The sequence below is a fragment of the Cibotium barometz genome, chromosome 28 (genome assembly GCF_041138505.1).
Source record: "Cibotium barometz isolate CiBa-2024 chromosome 28, ASM4113850v1, whole genome shotgun sequence".
Classification (NCBI taxonomy): Eukaryota; Viridiplantae; Streptophyta; class Polypodiopsida; order Cyatheales; family Cibotiaceae; genus Cibotium; species Cibotium barometz.
Window position 1 is genome coordinate 31,377,668 of NC_141073.1, and position 20,490 is coordinate 31,398,157.

Genomic DNA, 20,490 nt, shown 5'->3' on the forward strand with positions numbered 1-20,490 from the left:
GATAAAGTTGCAACAGCTGACGGAGAGTCAACGGAGGACGTCTTCCGTAGCAAAGTCGGCCGAGGTCTTGACCAGCCTTGGTTCGATTTCAATGGTGAGCGTCCAGTACAGTGGATAAGGGACCAAGGAAGCGGCCTATGAGTGAAGCGCTAGGTGACCTGTGAAGGATCCTAGAGGGTGCTGACCATACGGTGCTCGGGCTCTGGGTCACCAAAGATACCCACACATGCGTCATGGTGGAAGATATTGGAACAAGGCGTAAGAGTTGTTTTCTGAAACCGGGCATGCATCTGGTTGATTGACCTTGCTGAGTCCATGGCTCTTTTATATGGATCCATTGGTTGGTCTTGCTGATCTTCAACGGAGATTCCATTTTGATATGTGAATATATTTTCGAGTACTATGAGCTAGGAACCATCGAAAAGGCCCCTGAGTGGATAGGTGGTGAGCGTTCTGGTTGCCAATGATGCCATTGGTACACCGATGAAGGAATGATTGGAAATTAGGATTCAATTGGAGATTTTGAGGATTATGATCAGTGACACTATGATTTCATTAAATGATTGTTTTAAAGACAACTGAATCTGTGAAAAAGGCAATTTCATATTGGGTGTGTAAGTGGTGTGACTAGTTTTAAGTTTGCATGAATATCCGGCTAGGGGGCCTGGGAACTCTTTTCCCTGGTATTCGGACAAAACCTAACCAAATTCCTAATTGGATCCCATCACTACAATGGTTGGTGGGCAGTTGGCTAACCCACGGGACTGGATGTGGTTAGGCTGGACTGATGGATCCCTAAAATGAGACTCAATTCTGTTATGGTATGATAGATGAAGTAAATCTCGGATAAAAATTGTTCTATGGAAAAGAATCAATGGCTATGCCTCTTAATGAGGAAAAAGGCATTGGTCTCTATGATCCAAGTGCAAGTCTTTTCCTTGATTTGACTATGATACTTATGGGCTCGATTAGATTAGTTCAGTTAGTTAAGGCTCTTGACTACATTAGAGTAAAAATATCCTGGAGGAATCGCCCGTGCTTTCCGGGCAAGGGAAGTTTTTCCTGGTTCGGTAGAATCAAGGGATTAGTGTCTTGTCCGGATATCTGTGGGCGAGGCCCCGAGTGAGGGACCCTTCCCCGCACAAGAAGTGGTACTTCCGCTGCTAGCACCCCCTTGAATTCATTGCGCAGTGGGGATAGGGATCTTTCAGTTAGTATCAGAGAAAATTTGCTAAAGTGAATCAACCGTGAAGCCAAAAACATCATAAATTTATGAAGTAGCAATAAAAGGTTGGAATCGTGTGATAAAATTCATACAAATTGTTATTCAGACTAAAATTCATGAATTGGTAATTGGGTCTTCAGATGGATGGAATCCCCGACTTGCTTGAGGCCTATACATGATGGTATTTACCTTATAGTTCCAAGGACCGTGATTACCCGTATATATCGAGGGTATAATTGCAGCTCTTTATTGGTAGTATATATGAGTAAATTTAAGATCTTGAAATTATAAGCAAAAATGCTATCCTGATGATGAATTCGAACGTGGTTGATATGATTTTAAAATTCTGGTTGAGAACTGATGAGTTGATTTGGATTCTGATTGAAAAATGATGAAGAGCGATAAGCTAAGCAAAACCACAATGAGGATGAATGGGATGAGTCCCTGTGATGATGTTCGTAACTGGAATGATGATAATGACTTTAGCAAATCACTATGAGATTAGTGGATTGTGCTGACAAATTGCTACTGTAATGGAAGAGTACTTCGATGTTACCGGGTACAATGAGAAGAGAAAACTGGCTCTTGCAAGGCTGAAGATAGTAGAAATAGCCAGAGTGGCATGGAGAAACCACTGCGAGACAAACCGTCTGGATCAGAATACCCAGACATGGAATGATCTCAAAATCTACCTAGGGATGAGGTTTTGTCCTCCCGGCTTTTTGGAAATAAAGATGAACGAATTCTTAGAGTTAACCCAGGGGGGCAGAACTATTGAAATATATCACCAAGTTCGCTCTCCTCCTCAAATACTCGCCACCGCTGGATGAAGAACAACTGATGGCCAGGTTCATTCGGGGACTGAAGGAGTCTTTGAATATCCCAGTGAAGAATGCCAAGCCATTTTCCATGGCCGAAGGAGTGCAGATGGCGAAGGATTTCGCCAAGGCCTTTGATGTCAAAGTCCCGTCGACACCATCACCTTTCAAAAGGTTTTTAATTCCAGAAGGTGATTCCAACCTTCCACCACCTAAAAGATATTAGGGTCAAGCCCAGGATATGGGAAGTTCCAGAATGGAAGAAATGTCCTTTTCCCGAAACTCAATCCCCTGGAATTCAACGTCAGAAGCTTCACCCTTAAACAAGGGAGTGAAATGCTATAACTGTCAAGGATTTGGACATCATAGAATGGATTGCCCAACTCCTTTTGGATCAAGGTTTTCGGGGCAGGGAAATCAAGGATCAAGATTCCAAACTCCAGCTCCTTCCTTCCAGAGTAATTAGGTTTCTTTCCGCCAAAATCAAGGAAATCCCAAAGGTAGACCCTCTAACCAACCCGTAGTTTCAATCCAAAGTAATGCAAGACCTCTGTCTCAGAATAGAGGAAGTCAAAGAGAGATGTTCCCAAATCGGCTGTCCACTTCCAAGGCAATAACGCTAGAAGTGATTGAAGAAGAAGAAGAAGAATATGAAAGAGATCATACTCCACCTGCAAGATGAGGACATCTCACGTTTTTTAAGTGGGGTAGGATGTAAGATTCCTCCCCAGTCCCTTAAGATGTCCAGTTTCTCCTCTTATAATCAATCCCTTTTCAGAATAATAATTGATCTTGTTTTTATCTGTTTTGGCCTAAAGAGAGAAAATGTTCTAGAGAGAGGTAATTCAATTTTTAGATATCTTTGGATAGAAAAATATCCCTTCTTATTAAAATAAATTCCCTCGAATTAGAAGTTCAAAAAGAAATTCCTGAGGTTTATTAGAAATAATTAAATTAAGAACAAAAGAAGGGTCCAAATTTTTTAAAAATTTTGGATTAAGGTTTCTATGGACCAATAGGATTAATCCAAATGTAGGAGGAGGAGATAAATTGAAGAATAAAATAGCCCCCTCCCCAAAAAAAGAGTAAATGTTCACATAAGATGAAGAGTGGACTAAGGACCAAAGAAAATAGCTAAAAAACTGATTCTTGACACCTGAGAGAGGGGATCTCCCCTCATGAAAGAGGCACCTTTTTTCTCATCCTTACCCCCAATTTTAAATCAATAAAATGAGATATTTCATCTCTCCTCTCTCCTATTTCAAAACTAGATCCAAAGTAAGCTCAACTGACCTAAAAATGGTAAAAAATTGACCAAATTGATCTCGAAAATTCTAGAATCAGTTTGCTTGGTTAGAGGCTCACATTTTCCTATAAATAGAAGCCTTCCCCTTTATAAAAGCTCAATAGTGTTTAAGCACTGTTACTTTGCTCCCGTCTTGAGCCATTTAACATTGAATTTCTTAATAATTCAATTGTTTTTGGCCTAATCCTCTCCAAAGTGAATTGGTGGCCACTCTTGCTTCAAACAAGAGTAGAACCCTCAATCCCTCAAGCCAAAGGAGAGCTTACAAGCTCCATGTAAGCTAATTTCTTACTGATTTTTGAATTTAAAATATATGGTTTTCTTCATTTTTATGCTTTGCAAATGTTTGAATTAAATTCTAATGCTATGCCTTTGATGAAAAGGTCACTCCTTCTCTTCTTTACATTCTAGCCTTTCTTAATCCTAGAAAGTTAATTAAACTCTTTTTATTGTTTACTCTCTTGATTTTAGAAAACGGTGTAGATTAGAGTTCTTGGAATCTGATTTGGGTTAATTTAAGTCAAAAATAGAATGTTAAAATTGAGAAATGGTCAGCCATACAAAGGAGGTTATGGTAAAATTTTCTAGAATTTTGTGGAAAAGAAAGTTTGTTTTTATATTATTCCAAAAGAGTAATTCCCACCATTTTTGCATCTAAAAGAAATATTCTAATTACTCCATGTACATATTCACCTATGAATATGCATGGATATCACTGATATTAATTATTAAGATTGATTTTTATGCATAGAAAGATGCATAAAGGAATTATTTTTATTTCAAAAGTGTTATTCTCATTAAATTTGATTTTTATGCATAGAAAGATGCATAAAGGAATTATTTTTATTTCAAAAGTGTTATTCTCATTAAATTTGATTTTTATGCATAGAAAGATGCATAAAGGAATTATTTTTATTTCAAAAGTGTTATTCTCATTAAATTTGATTTTTATGCATAGATGCATAAAGAAATTTTTATATCAAAATTAGAATTCTCTTAAAATCTATGTTTAAATTCTATGAATATATGTGTGATGAGATGTGATGTGAATCAGATAGATGGGAATGAATGGATGGATGGATGTGATGTGAATAAATGTGATGAGATGTGATGTGAATTAGATAGATGTGAATGGATGGATGGATGGGATGTGATGTGAATCAGATAGATGTGAATGGATGGATGGATGGGATGTGATGTGAATAGATGTGATGAGATGTGATGTGAATCAGACAGATGGGAATGAATGGATGGATGGGATGTGATGTGAATAGATGTGATGAGATGTGATGTGAATCAGATAGATGTGAATGAATGGATAGATGGATGTGATGTGAATAGAGGTGATAAGATGTGAGGTGAATAGATGTGATGAGATGTGATGTCATGTGAATCACGATGTAAATGAATGATATGGGATGTGAGTGGATGATATGTGATGAAAATGGATATGAATGTGTATGTGAAAGAATGGATGTGGATGTGTGCGTGAAGAATGGATGAGAATGTGTATGTGAAGAATGGATGTGTATGTGTATGTGAAAGAATGTGATGTGATGTAAAGAGATGTGATGTGACATGAATATATGTGGATGTGAAGTGATAGATATAAATGTATGGATAGATGTGGGTAGTCGTACATGTGAATGATTGGATGGATATGGATGAATGAGATGAGATGTGTATGAATGAGATTTGATGTGGATAGAATGTATGTGATGGGATGGTGATGAGAATGAATGTGATGGATATGAATGTGATGGGATATGAATGTGATAGGATGGTGATGAGAATGTATGTGATGGGATGGTGATGAGAATGAATGTGATGGATATGAATGTGATGGATATGAATGAATGTGATGTGATGGGATGAGAATCGGGATAGATGTGAATGAATGAATGAGATGTGATGTGATGTGAGTGAATGGATGAGATGTGAGTGAATGGATGAGATGTGAGTGAATGTGATGTGGTTTGAATGGATGAGATGTGAATGAATGTGATGTGATGAGATGTGGATATGGATAGATGCGAGTGGATGAGATCTGATGAGATGTGGATATGGGTAGATGCGAGTGGATGAGATCTGATGAGGATAAATTGAGGAAAGATGTGATGAGATGAAAATGATGTGATTGGATGAGAATAGGAATATATATGAAATGGATGTGGAATTAAATAATGTGGATTGATGTGGAACAATGTGGAAAGATGAGAGTTCATTATAGAAACTGTATTTATGACCTGTTTTTAAATGACTGTTTTATATCAAGAATAATGGGAAAGCATTTTTACCGTCTTGTGAATGAGGTCGTGGAGACCTAACTGATAAAGTTGCAATGGCTGATGGAGAGTCAACGGAGGACGTCTCGTGTAGCAAAGTCGGCCGAGGTCTTGACCAGCCTCGGTTCGATTTAAATGGCGAGCTTTCAGTATACGGTAGATGAGGGACCAAGGAAGCGGCCTATGAGTGAAGCGCTAGGTGACCTACGAAGGATCCTAAAGGGTGCTGACCATACGGTGCTCGGGTTCTAGGTCGCCAAAGATACCAACACGTGCATCGTGGAAGATATTGGAACAAGGAGTAAGAGTTGTTTTCTGAATTCGGGCATGGATCTGGTTAATTGACCTTGCTGGTCCTCCATGGCTCTTTTATATGGATCCGTTGGTTGATCTTGTTGATCTTCAACGGAGATTCCATTTTGATATGTGAATATATTATCGAGTACTATGAGCTAGGAACCATCGAAAAGGCCCCTGAGTGGACAGGTGGTGAGCGTTCTGGTTGCCAATGATGCCATAGGTACACGGATGAAGGAATGATTGGAAATTAGGATTCAACTGGAGATTTTGAGGATCATGATCAATGACACTATGATTTCATTAAATGATTGTTTTAAAGACAACTGAATCTGTGAAAAAGGCAATTTCATATTGGGTGTGTAAGTGGTGTGACTAGTTTTAAGTTTGCATGAATATCCGGCTAGGGGGCCTGGGAACTCTTTTCCCTGGTACCCAGGACAAAACCTAACCAAATTCCTAATTGGATCCCATCACTACAGTGGTTGGGCGGTTACTCACGGGAGTGGATGGGGTTAGGCTGGACTGATGGATCCCTAAAATGAGACTCAATTCTGTTATGGTACGATAGATGAAGTAAATCTCGGATAAAAATTGTTCTATGGAAAAGAATCAATGGTTGTGCCTCTCAATGAGGAAAAAAGTGTTGGTCTCTATGATCTAAGTGCAAGTCTTTTCCTTGATCTGACTATGATACTTACGGGTTCGATCAGATCAGTTCAATTAGTTAAGGCTCTTGACTACGTTAGAGTAAAATATCCTGGAGGAATCACCCGTGCTTTTCGGGCAAGGGAAGTTTTTGCGGGTTCGATTTTGGAAGAACCGAGGGATTAGTCTCTTGTCCGGATATCCCTGGGCGAGTCCTCGAGTGAGGAACCCTACCCTGTGCAAGATGTGCTACTTCCACTGCTAGCACCCCTGAATTCGTTGGGCGGTGGTGGGGAGAGGGATTTTTCAAGTATGGTATTGTCAACTTTGTGTTATTGACTATCATGATAAACTTATTGCTAGCAAAGCACAATGGTGCTTGGGCAACAATAGTCCATTTATTCCCTAAATCAAATCTGCTTCCAACACATACTCAACCACAAAAAACTTACACGTAAGGGGGTTAGTTTCAATATAAATTGTATGTTCAAAGTACCCCAAACTTGGCATGTTCAAATCTTGTGTGAATGGAGTTCTATCAGTTTAGACATGAGTGTTGGTTGGTCTAACAAATCCCATAACTCAAGGGTCATGAGATTGTGCTCTCGTTTTGTGGATAAAGATATCCTTGGATTGTGGTGATTTTATTGAAAAGTTCTAATCCAACCATAATCCTTGGGATATTCTGAGTAAGATATATTAGAAGTTCCAGTTCTTCTAAGGTTTCTTCGTCCTGTAATAGCAATTACACAATGCCTACAGGAGTGTTTAAGGTGACTGTTTGCATGGATTCATCATTTGAATACGAGTCATTTTCCCAAGTGCCTCCTAGGATGACATCATACTCAAGAGAATTTGGGGAAACATGGAATCTAAATTCCACATTTCTACCGATTGTTTGAGTAGCATAGTTAAAGAAAACTAGAACTTCAATGTTTTTTCTATTGGCACCTCTTGCAAGACCATTGTCTTAGGGATGATTTTAGATTATCCCAATGACACCCAAGTGTCTATTGTCATGATGTTATGACTAGCTTGAGGGCTAATTAATCCGCGTTTGCACTTAACATCATTGCCCATAGGAAAATCCAACTATACCATGATAGAATCTTCAAGTGGAACCATGGTTGTTTCAGTTTTTGTTTTAGCTTCAGATCCCATGTTGGTTTCATATTCCCATTCACTTTTATTCTCAGCTTTTTAAAGAGTGCCCAATGTGTACAATGGTACACTTGATCCTTGACAACTTTAACTGAGGTTTGTTTGGAAACTTGCGAATTCTCATAGTCTTGTTCTATGTAGCTCTTGATATCTTGGTATAACTCATGTTTAGCCTTTAAAGGGGCAAGGGCTGAAGATATGATAGCTTCACCACAAGAGAAGAGCACTCCTCCAAATGAGGATTTGAGATATTGCTTAACTTTTTTTAGGGATTAGTCAAATTCCTCATGTGCTTTTTCAACCGCATCATTCGTGCAATCTGCCTCTAATGACTCTTCTGTAGAGAGTACGTCTTCCTCTTGGAAAGGGAAGTGATACTCCTCTGATTTTTGTATTTTGGTTGCTTTTTTAGGTTTGACATTACGAGATTGAATCACAACCAGTGATCTTAAGCATACTTTCCTAAGCTTGCTTTTTGCGTTCCGCATATGTCATGTGATCATGATTTTCAAGTTGGGGTGGTTGGGTGGGTTCTAGTTTCTTGCTTGGTTTGTAAGGCACACTAAGTGACGAATCAGAACTTGTTTCATCCTCACTAAGTGACATACTAGAACTTGTTTCTTCTTCTGACTTTCCTCTTGGTTGGACATGCTATGAACGCCTCTTGAAGACACTAAAGTCATCCACAAAGACCCTCATGAATGTTGTGAGATACTCATAACTACACCATCCTCTAGAATGTGGCTAGTGTATTCTTCAGCCCAAAATTCATTTACATTGGAGGCAAACACCCCCCCACTCCATGACAAAGGTTGTCTTGTCTTTCTCCTCTGGTGCCATCCTTACCTGATTATATCTACTGAACTCATCTAAGAATGAATACATATCATGGAAACTAACTACATCGAACAGTGAGTCTGTAAATGATAGTGGAAAAAAGGATCTATAAGACTATGGCCGCATTCAATTTTCTATAATCCACACATACCTCCTAAACTTGCCATTCTTTTTAGGAACAATGACAATTCGAGACACCTAATTAGCTCTTTCAATCAGATAAATGAAACCTACTTTCAGCAATTTATCAAATTCTTCTTTTACTTACCGAGCATAATTTGGATTCAAATGGTACCTTTGATGTTGGATGGATCTTCCTTGAGATTAATCTTATGCTAATAAAAACTAGGATAATGCCCTTCATATCTGTATAACTCTAAGCAAACAAATCTTTGTATCTTGATAGCAGTTCGTGCAATAGTTCTTTTTTCCATTCTTTTGTAATTTTGGATCGTTCAAGGGTTCTGATCATCTTCTAAGTTCAATTCGGACAATTCATCTTTTGCACTTTGAAGACTCTTCCGTATGTTCCTTTTAAGGGCTTTTCCGGCAAATATGAAAGCCTTGATTTATTTAGGAACCTCATCCTTTTTGCTTCTGGACAAATCTCTTGGATTTTGTGCCTCTTAATTGACCAGGATTCCTTCCTTCATGGTTTTCCCCAGGATTGGTTACACTGCCATGACTGTTCATATTAACCCATTCCTAGGGGTAACAATATCAAGGAGTCAAGGTAGATACACCAAAAGGTCATACATTCAAGATGTGAATCAATGGTGTCCAAATCTACAACTTAGACGTGTGCCCGCCGTAATGGTCCGTTGGAATACTTATGGCAGAGCGTGTGGTAGCAAGTTAGGATGAACTCCCAAGAGATGTACTTTATGAATATATTATGAGAGTAGTCATTGTAATAGCATTAGGCCTCTTATGAGCCTAAAGTGCCCAGCCAGCCAACAGTTTAAGTAAGTGTGAACACTTATGGCCATGTATATAAGTGAATATCTCTCATAATACAAAGTACTCTCCCATTGTGCAATAGATTCTTGCTCTTTCTAATCTTCGTGCTAATCTCTCTCTAATCCATGCTAGTGAGTGTGTGTGAGTGAAGTGAGATGAGGTGAGAGTAGGGACGAGTACACGTAGTGCAACATAGTGGTGTGACAACACTCGCATGGGAGGCACAATGGAATTGCTTCTCAAGGAGTTGTAGAGCTTGGAGATCTCAAGGGTTACAAGCTCGGCCATTGGAAAGATCCTCACAATAATTACGGTTCACCAGGTAATCTCTTATTGGATGTGTTTCAACAAGGGGGGTTTGTGTGAGTCATAACATTTTTGGCACCGCTGCTACTGGGGAATCATCCCTTGGCTTTTTCCATCGTTTTCCTCTAATCTACACATTACCCATTGCCCATTGTCTTGATTAGAAGTTTACTATGAAAAAGATGTGATTTTCATGGAGATTTCTGTGTGATTTGGTGGGAAATAGCTCTCTTTTTTATTTTATAAAGAATGGTTTTTTGCTTATTTTTTAGCTTAGATTGTTGTTTTTGTTGTTGTTGTTAGTTTGGTTTTTAATGTTCGTAGGGATTTCACAAAGAGTGTATTACGCTTTGTTTTCTTCCATTACATCAAAAATGCAATAGAATGTAATTTTTAGTGATTTTTAGCTCTCTTTAGAGTTAAACATAGAGTTAAACATAGAGCTAAAATCATTAATTTTTGTTTGATTTGTGTTTTTTTTGTTTGATTTGTATGCATTAGAGTGTTAGCAAGCATTAGGATTAGCTTAATAATTTAAAAAATTTATCAAAAACACTAAAAAAACTCTTGGAATCGACTAATCTTTCTTAGTTGACTGGTTTTTATCATTAAGGGGTGATTAATCCAGTTCAAGAAGCAAAAAAACTAGAAAATGTATTTTATGGGCTCAAAATGTAAAAGGTCAAAATTAGTGTTTTTGAGTGTTTTGAGAGCATCTAGATGCATTAATTACATCATTTTCTTCATCAATTGGAGGAATTCCCTCTCTTTTGCTTAATTTTGCATAAAGAGAAGAGACTATAATTAAGAATTTAATTAATCTCTAATTATAGATTATTCTAGACATTAGTTGATACACAAGCTTAGCAATTACATGTCTTATCCAATGATATACTCAATGGTATGAATTAATTAGTTATTAATGGTTAATCAGAGCTCTTAGTTAGTGCAAAAGAAAAAATGATTAGTGGAAAGATTAATCTTTGATTAATTTTTAAGCACCTTTTTCCATAACTCATTAAGGCTAATGAGCATTGAATGAAAAGATGCCAATGAGTTGTCAAATTGTCCATTTTGGGGGTCATTTATGAAGGGTGTAAGAGGTGTCATAAAAGTGTTGACTTTTTTATTCCCACTTACCTTTTTGGAAAAATGCCTATATCTCTCCAATTTTAAATTTAAAAAACATTCCCTTCACACAAGGAAATTCAAATTTCCCACTAGACTCCAAAAAAATAATTAGCATTTCACGAATTAGTGTTTCACAGCATGAAACAGACCCCGCGGCCCAAAAAAAAAACGTAAATTAGCATTTCACAAATTAGTGTTTCACGGTGTGAAACACACTTGTTTCACACGTGGCCCAAAAAAAAAGTGAATTAGCATTTCACGAATTAGTATTTCACAGCATGAAACACACCTATTTCACGGCATGAAATATACCCTGCGGCCCAAAAAAAATCCGGAATTAGTGTTTCACGAATTAGTGTTTCATGGCATGAAACACACGTGTTTCACAGCGTGAAATAGACCTCGTGGTAAATAAATAAATAAATTCATGAAACCCCAGTTCATGGATTAGCGTTTTACAGATTAAGGGTATTTCACGGATTAGCGTTTCATGCCCAAAAAAATAATTTAATTTTTAGCGTAAAGACCATTTCACATCGTGAAATAGGTCCGTCGGCCAAAAAAAAAAGATCTAGAAAACAGCCCTATTTGGAGACCCAGATCTCCTAAACCGTGAATCCGATAAACGCACTCTAGTACTCATCAGAAAGCTGGCATCGAGCTCTTCGAAATTGGTCTTGAGCATCCGAGGGCAAAATCCATCGTTTCGGCTTTCGACCAACACTCTCAAAATTTGACTCGAAAATCGAGGCAAAAAATAGCCCTTAAAGCATTAAAAATCGCCCAAAATAGCCCGAAAAAGATTGCGAACTATATTTGAGCTACTTTTTGAGTGTCTCAACGAAATCACGAAAACTTTAGAGAGACAAAGTTGTAGTACTCCAAAAATACTACAACTCTCTCATACATGGTTTTTCCATATTTCTTTTAGAGAGACAAAGTTGTAGTACTCCTAAAATACTACAACTCTCTCATACATGGATTTTCCATATTTCTTTTGGAACACATTCAAAAATGAGCTCCGAAATAGGAAAAATCTTTCCCAAAAAAAAACATCTTGAGACAGTGATGAGAAATAGGTTTTGAGACCTCTTCCATCTTGGATGCTATTGGCATGCACTTTTTAAAGAAAATTTCATCCTAATAGGGCATTCACATGCATTTTTGAGACCTCGGCTTCTATCTAGAACACCAATGACATGCACTGTTTTCAAAAAAAAATCTCTAAGAAGTTTAAGTGTGTGTAGCGTCTAAGCTAATTAGGACAAACAACCTAGCGAAGGGTGAGCTAGGCCTCCTGCGGCGGCTGTAACAGTTGTAAGAAAACCTTTTTAAAAAAAACCATGTGTGCTTGCTCATTAAGGAGCAATTGGCAACGTTACGATATGGTAACGATAAACGGATTATGTGGGCTCACATCCACCAATGGTTGAGATTTTCGGGCCATTGAGATACATGCCCCAAATGCACCTCCTAATACCATTTGCCATGTTGACAACAAATGTGTCATCGAGTTTTACATCCCCTATCACATAAATCTCTCTAGGATTTGGTCCCTTGCCTACCACTAACACAAGTCCTAAACCTTTAGGAAGGCTAGGTATTAACCCTTTGCAACCCCTAGATGCCCACACCTTGGGTATATTGACTAATCTAGGAAGGGGGGTCGCCCAAGGGCTAAGTGAGTCCCTACCCACATTAGCTCTCACACAACACGACTCATACAAAAACACGGCCATACATGGGCAAATACGATGGAATGACTAATCATGTTCAATTCATACAAATGTTTGAATAAATATGCGAAGCCTTTGGAAATCCAAACTACCCCACCAAGGTACATGCGTTGAACCTATGCTTAGTGGGAAAGGCCAGTCAATAGTTCATCACATTTATGTCCACGAGATCAAGACGAACTTCATGACCTTGAAAACAACCTTTATCCATGGCTTTTCAAGACAAGGTGATCAGTGGAGTGCAGCAAAAGATCCCTATTCAATTGAGTGTAAACAAAACGAAACCATTAGAGATTTTATCCTTCGGATAAAAATCTTAGACTCACAATGTGAGCCATGGGAGAAACTAAACAATGCTCAATTGAAGAGATGTTTCATGATGGGCATAAAGCATAACAGCTTAACAACTTTATCACTGTATCCAATTTGGAAACATTTGATCAATGTTATAAAGAAGAAATACGTTTAGATAACAACATGACGGAGGATGATCACAATACGAGATGTTCCTCATCTAAACCAAGTGAAGCAATGGCTAAAGAGAAAAATTGATCTCGGAATTGCCATTCCCTCAATTCCATATAGCCTTGCTTAAAGGCTTTGAACCAGAATCTCCAAGAGAGAATAAACCCCCTCAAAACCAAACATCTTAATGCCTCTTAAGGTGATGGGCAAAATGCCTTGTGTTCATTGACATCACTACGTCCATCCCAATGCCCAAAGTGCATACAATAGGCATGTCTTTCTGTACTACATATATTGCAAAACCTTTGGTCACAACACACCCCAAAGTCCCAATTCACCTACGTTTAACTCAAAACCTCCATCTCCCATGCCCCAAGCAGAAACAATCCAAAGGGTAGAAACTTCTCATCATGAAGTAGTTAAGCAAACACTTCAGTGTTTCTATTGTCGTGGACTACACAAAGTTGTAGAATTCAGAGTTTGGAATACTTCCATGCCCACAGTCACTACACCTTGCAACCCATATGTGAACGATGTGGCATCCATCACCTATTCCAAGATTTCCCAAGGCAAGATACTTCACTGCAACCTGTCTCACAGAATACAAGTATTAACATCTTAAGTATGCAAAACAGGCAATTGTCCATGGTACTATTAAATGTGCTTACATGCTTACAGGGTAAGGCACGAGAAAAAATCAAGAAGAATTAAAAAGATAACAATTCGAAGTGGGTAAAAGAGCATGTTTTAAAGCAGAAACCAAAAGAGGAAACAAAACCTTCTAAAACCAAGAAAAACAAGGGCTACCAAATTGTCGAAACCAAGGTTGAAATAAAGGACAGGGGAAAGGAGCCTATGGAGGACCTAAGCCCAAAAGAGCCAAAAGCTACACATGATGCAAAAGCATCCACCTCAAAGGCTACCACTCAAACCACAAAACCCATGGGTAAGACAGAAAACAAAAAAGCAAAAACGAAATCTCGTTCTCATTGCATGGGCAAACATAATGAAAACTTGGCGAGGTGTCTTGAAACTCGACTGAGTCTCAATCCAACAAAATGTGCTTCTATAGTAAGCAGTGGAGATTTGCTTGGCCACATTGTTTCAAAAGATGGGTTAGTAGTGGATCCCTAGAAGGTGATCGTCATCGCTCGATTGCAAGCTTGGCACATAATACTAAAGAGTTGAGAAATTCTTGGGATATATTAAATGGCATACAAGGTTTCTCAGATATCTAGCACATGTGGCATGTCCACTATATCTACTTACAAAAAAAATACTCCATAAATCTAGGATGAGAAGTGTGAACAAGCATTATGACACTTGAAGATGCTGTTATCCACATCATCAAATGTGCAACCTCTTGAAATAGGCTATTTCATGTCTTTGTGGATGCATCAGATGTTGCCATTGATAGTGCCTTAATGCAACAAACCAAGGTTGGATGGTTTTGTCTGATTTACTATGCTAGTCGAATGCCGTCTGCATAGCTGAGAATAATTACTCCACGATAGAAAGAGAAGCCCTGGGCATGGTGTATTCTATCAAAACAAGTTTAGGCATTATATTTTGGGTAATTGATTTGTTTTTCATGTCAACCACCATGCAATAATTTATCTGGTTGGAAAGCCTAATCTTACAGGCAAATTGACAATATGAATGTTACTAGAGTTTGAGCTCACCATCAAACATAGACCCAAAAATGAGCACGTAGCTGATTTTTTATCTCGGATAGAGTCCGAAGAGTCGACAGATGGTGTTTCAAATCAGTTTCTAGATGCAAACCTGTTTATTCTGGATATTCCACTAAACACATGGTATGATGAGATGTTATTGCTCTCTCTTGATAAATGGATTATTTTGAGAAGGTATGAGTAGAGATCATCAAAAGAGGTTGGCACTTTGATGCACACATTTGCAGTTGTGGTAGGATAGTTGTACAAGATGGGAATAGATGAAATTATCTTGAGGCGGTGCATTCCAAATCATGAGAAGATAGCAGTAATCATAGAAGCCCATTCCAAATCATGAGAAGATAGCAGTAATCATAGAAGCCCATTAAGGCATTAGTGGAGGGCATTTTTTTGGAGGAATCATAGGCCAAAAATCACTCCAGGCTGACAGTGTTGAAAGATGTATGGCAATTCGCCAAAGCCTGCAATTTTTACAGGAGATTAGGGCAACCAAATTTAGCAGGATAGGATGCCACATGATCTAGTGTTACCTTTGGAACCATTTCAAAAGTGGGGATTGTATTTTGTGGGTTCATTCCAACCACCTACTCAGAGAACCGGCAAAAAATGTATAATGGTGGCCATTGATTATTGTACTAAATGGGTGGAAGCCAAGGCTCTCAGGAACAACACAGTTGTGTGTGTAGCAAAAGTTTTATATGAGATGATTATGACCAGAGGCTCGGTTGCTCCATTGAAACCGATTAGTAATTAGGGTGGACACTTCCTAAATCAAATTGTCCGAAATCTTATTGAATATCATATGATTATTCATAAAAAGTCTACTAGAGTGTAGAATCCACTTATCAAGTATTATAGCAAGATGAATCCTGAAGAAGATTGTGAATGAGAATAGAAAAGAATGGGATCATAAGCACTGTGGGCATTCCAGATAGCCTATAAGATAGCAACCCCTTCTCATTGGGATATGGTATGGAAGTAGTGGTACTAATGGAATTTATAATTCCTAGTTTGAGTGACAGTGACTCATAGATTATCTCTAGAGGAATCAATCATGCATCGACTGGAGCTGCTACTAAAGTTGGGTGAGAAAAGGCTCTAGAGTAGCTGTAATGCTGATGTCATCTTGAAATGGTGGAAGCTTTTTATTGATAGACATTCTAAATTTAAATTTTTTGATGTAGGTGACCTGATATTACTGTTTAATTCCAGAATGGGTCCACATCCGTGTAAGCTAAGTTAAGATGAACATGCCCATACTGGATATTTGCAAAGCTCGACATCAAAACATTTGAATTAATATCACTAGATGGTGTGAAATTTCCAAAGCCTGTAAATGGATTTAGACTGAAGTCCTATTTTGGAAGGCTACTAGAACTAGTGCATGTGCTAGTGTGCACTATTTCTGTCATACACTCACATGACACGTGTCCTTATCCACATAGTCGTCATGCATTGGCTCTACTGCGCAAAGCCGTTGGGTTATTATTATTCATTAGGACTTGTTTGGGGTTTTCTTGGGCCCTTTTATTTGGACACTTAGTGAAATGCTTAAAATGCTAATCAAGCTTTGACCAAGCTAGTGGCCTAGGCCTGAAAATGCATTTTTCCTTTTCTACAAAAAAGAAAATAGGCCTAAAGGTAATCTAATCATTAGATCTTCTGTCCTTGGGAAGGAATATGGACCTAAATGCCTTTTTGTCTTGTAGTGAAGTACCTTTCACAAAGAATGTTTGAAAATTTTCGTCACTTTGTTCCCTCCCTTTTTGGAGGTGCTGCAGATCCCACTCTCTCTCTACACTCTCTCTCTAAAACGCGTTTAGGGTGTTTTACTTGGGTAAGGGCTTCTTTTTCTCTCTCTAGGAGCCATGGCCTGCAGATCTGGACCTCCTACTCCATCATCCTCTCCACCAGCTCTCATGGAAGAGCTCACCATCCCCTCTTGTGAAGGTACAGATCTACACATCCTTGCAAGCTGAAGCTCTCCATCTCCATCACTAGCAAGCTCTCCATATCTATCATCCTCTCCACCAGCTCTCATGGAAGAGCTCACCATCCCCTCCTGTGAAGGTACAGATCTACACATCCTTGCAAGCTGAAGCTCTCCATCTCCATCACTAGCAAGCTCTCCATATCTATCTCCTCAAGGCCTCCATTTCTCTATATCCATCTGCATCTCCTCCACCTCCATCTCCATCACCATCTCCATCTTCATCTCCTCCATCACCATCCACATTTCCATCCTCCACCTCCATCCTCCATCTCCATCATCTCCATCACCATCCACATTTCCATCTCTGTATCCATCTACATCTCCATCTCCATCACCATCCAGATTTCCATCTCTGTATCCATCTACATCTCCATCTCCATTTGCTAGGTACAATGGCTCTACGGGACATCACCAACAAGCAATCAAAGTTTCGCTTGCACGTGGACTTAGACGAGGAGTATGCCACAATGCGAAGTAATCGAACGAAGGGATGTATTCCTGCTGAGGTGCTACGACTTCAAGGTGCAAAAGCCATTGATCTTTGGACTGATGGAAGCATTTATCCCCTTGATCCACAGACTGGTGCACCTCCCCCTTTTCGTAATATCACGCAGGTCGTACGCTTCTTGGGTGATGGTTATAATGGTTTCTTAGGGTACTGTCAGAGGCTCTATTCTTTGTACTTGCAGGAACTCTCAAATCAAAATCACCTCAGGAAGCTTCTAAAATTATGCAAGGCAGAAAAGGAAGAATGTGCGTCAACTTTCATGGCCACAAAAGAACATATGCTGGCTCGAGTCAAGGATCTAGAGAAGGAGGATGCAGAGCAGAAGATGAAGCTTGATAAAGGTGTGGAAAGGAGGGATCGAGCTATAGAGAACTATCTCCGTCTTCGAAACTCAACTCGGAACCTTCGCCGACGTGTCGATCATTTCACTCACCTCCCCGTGGGATATAATGCAAGGCAGCGAAAGCGCAAGCCTCTGAGTCTTCTTTCCAAAGATGGGGGGGCTCGCAAGCGACGTGTGCGTCAAACAAGGTAATCACAGCTTCAAAACTAGCATTACATTCCTTTTTCATATAGTTATGTCATTGACTCTGAACTATGTGATGTCCAGGGAATGTGCTAAAGCAATATTAGGTTGTTCCAATACTGAGGAGTCTATCCTTGAGCACATTATTCCAGAGCAGAAAGTAATCAATATGATAACCAATCCAGTAAATGGTGCGTTGCGTGACAGGATTCAAAAGTATTTTCTCAAGGAATTCGAGCAGATTGTCAGTCCCATTGACATGCTCACTGTGTGCGACACAGCAGGTATCAGTGATAAGGGATACAGGGCTTTGTATACTTGCATCACAGCACGTCTACGAGGCAAAGGAATGACACGATCTATACTTCCAACACCATACAGTATAGTTATGGCAAGGAAGTCAGCAAACAACAATATTGCCGACTTGCTAGGCGGCTACAGATGGGTGGATGGTAGCATGCCAATGTCAAATTCAAAAGATTTTGCTTACAACAAGTTTAACAATGTTTACGTCGAGGTGGAGGCGCTTCAACGAGCTATGATTCAGTTTTATGATATGACATTAGAGGAGACGGATGGAAAGGCTATATTTGTCCTCAAATTGGATGAATGTCAGGTTGTAAAGGGCCAAAGGGTGGAACGTACAAGTCTGACACTCATGAGCAGGGCATTGAAGCGAAAGAGCTTAGACGGCGAAGATGAAACAGGTGATGCGGAGAATAACTTGCACACAAAGCGACGCAAGCAAGATTACTTTGGAGTGCAGTCTGAGAAGAACATATGGTGGCAGGCGGCATGGACCCTTCCGCACGAGGACCATGACAGTCTGAGGTGGTACTTCACCCGTACAGGTATTCAAGGAGTGATACACAGGCAATCAAATGGTGAAGTCTTGCATGTGCCTGGCACTGGTCACTTTGAAATAGAGTGGCACCTTGGTGGTGATCTCAAGACCCTCAAATGCATGTTGGGAACTAAAAGCGGTGCTAACACTTTGTTTCCATGCATCTTTTGTTGTCATCCAAGGATGCCAAGTGTCGCAGTGGGGAAGGCCAAACAAGCAACCAAGGTGAAAGGTCGTAAGCAGGCAAGTGCAAAGGGCTCAAATCAATTACAAAAAGGGAAGGGTATGCACGTCTGGCTCAATGGAATTATGAGCTGCAATCAAAGCAAGGCACCATCTCGCGCAGAGGAGGATGCTACTTGGAACCCTATTCTTTCAATTCCACTGTCGCGAGTACATGTGTGTACCTTGCACGCAAGACTTAGAATTTTGGACAAATTGTTGATGCTCCACATCAATTATGCTTGGAACATGGAGCCAGAGTCACGGCGAGAACAGGGCATCCAAGAGCTTGAAGTTGTTTTATCATCCGTGGGGCTTCACGCAGGTGCTGTCACCCTCTCTAAGGATCGCAAAAACCCATCAAGTACCCAAGATAACCCTAATAAGATATGTATGGGTGGTGCAAAAGCAAGACACCTGCTCTCAAACTATGGTGAGGCTCAAAGCCATACACATTTTGAATTATGGAAGCAGATTTGTGATGTAACAACCTATCGAGGCAATGAGGCGACACTAGGATTGAAGCGTGCACATGTGTGGGAAGCTTGTGATGAGATGATGAGGCTTCTTGAGCGCCCGTATCTTGATGAAGCAGAGATAGCTACATTCAAGACTTCGATTGACAGATTCACAGAAGAAATGATCGATGCTTGGGGGGAAACTCATATAACACACTACATGCATATTCTCTATGCGCACAGTTCCTTCTTTCTAGATGAATATGGGTCTCTTGCACTCTGGAGCAACCAAGGCATGGAACGATCACATTACCAAGCCAAGGCGGCCTATTTTAAGAACACGGGTCATGGTGGTGGCAAGGTTCGCAGCAATGCGTTTCAGGAAATGTTCAATTGGTTTTACCGTGCACTTACTGGGAGAAAGGCCCAAAAGCGAGCCGGAAATTTGTCTTTGAGGCGCAAAATCATGAAGGTGTTAGGTGCAAGGCGAAAGAGAAGGGTGCAATGCGTCAATGGCACGTGAAAGAGCGAGGCAATGGCACAGTGGTCGACTAAGAAATGGCCGTGTGTGGTTACCCACCCAATAATTCTTGTTCGCCACTTTTTGGCGCGTTCATTTTGTAAATTGACTTTTTTGTAATTTTGGCCTCCTATAAATATCAATGAGTTTTATAGTCATTTTTAAAAGTCTTGACTTGTGAGCTCTCTCTCTTCCTCTCCCCTTGACTCTCTCGCGCGCGCTCTCTCTCTCTCTCTCGCTCGTGCAGTAATATCTCACGCACATGGAGCCCCCAAATGATCCTCCCTCCAATACGCAGGATGACATTTTCAAAGACCTTGGGCCCTTACCGGTGGCACATAGAACTGCAATCCCAAACATTTACCCACAAGCCCAAGTGGATCTGGAAGCTGAGCGTGTGAGGCTTGAGCGAGAGGCCCAAGAGGCCTAAGAAGCCCAAGAAGCGAAGAGATTACACAAAGAAGCAGAGGACATGGAGGCAGCTGAGAGAGCAAGAAAAGAAGCCGAAGAGACGGTCAGAACTCAAGAGGACGAGGCAGCAAAGAAAGCA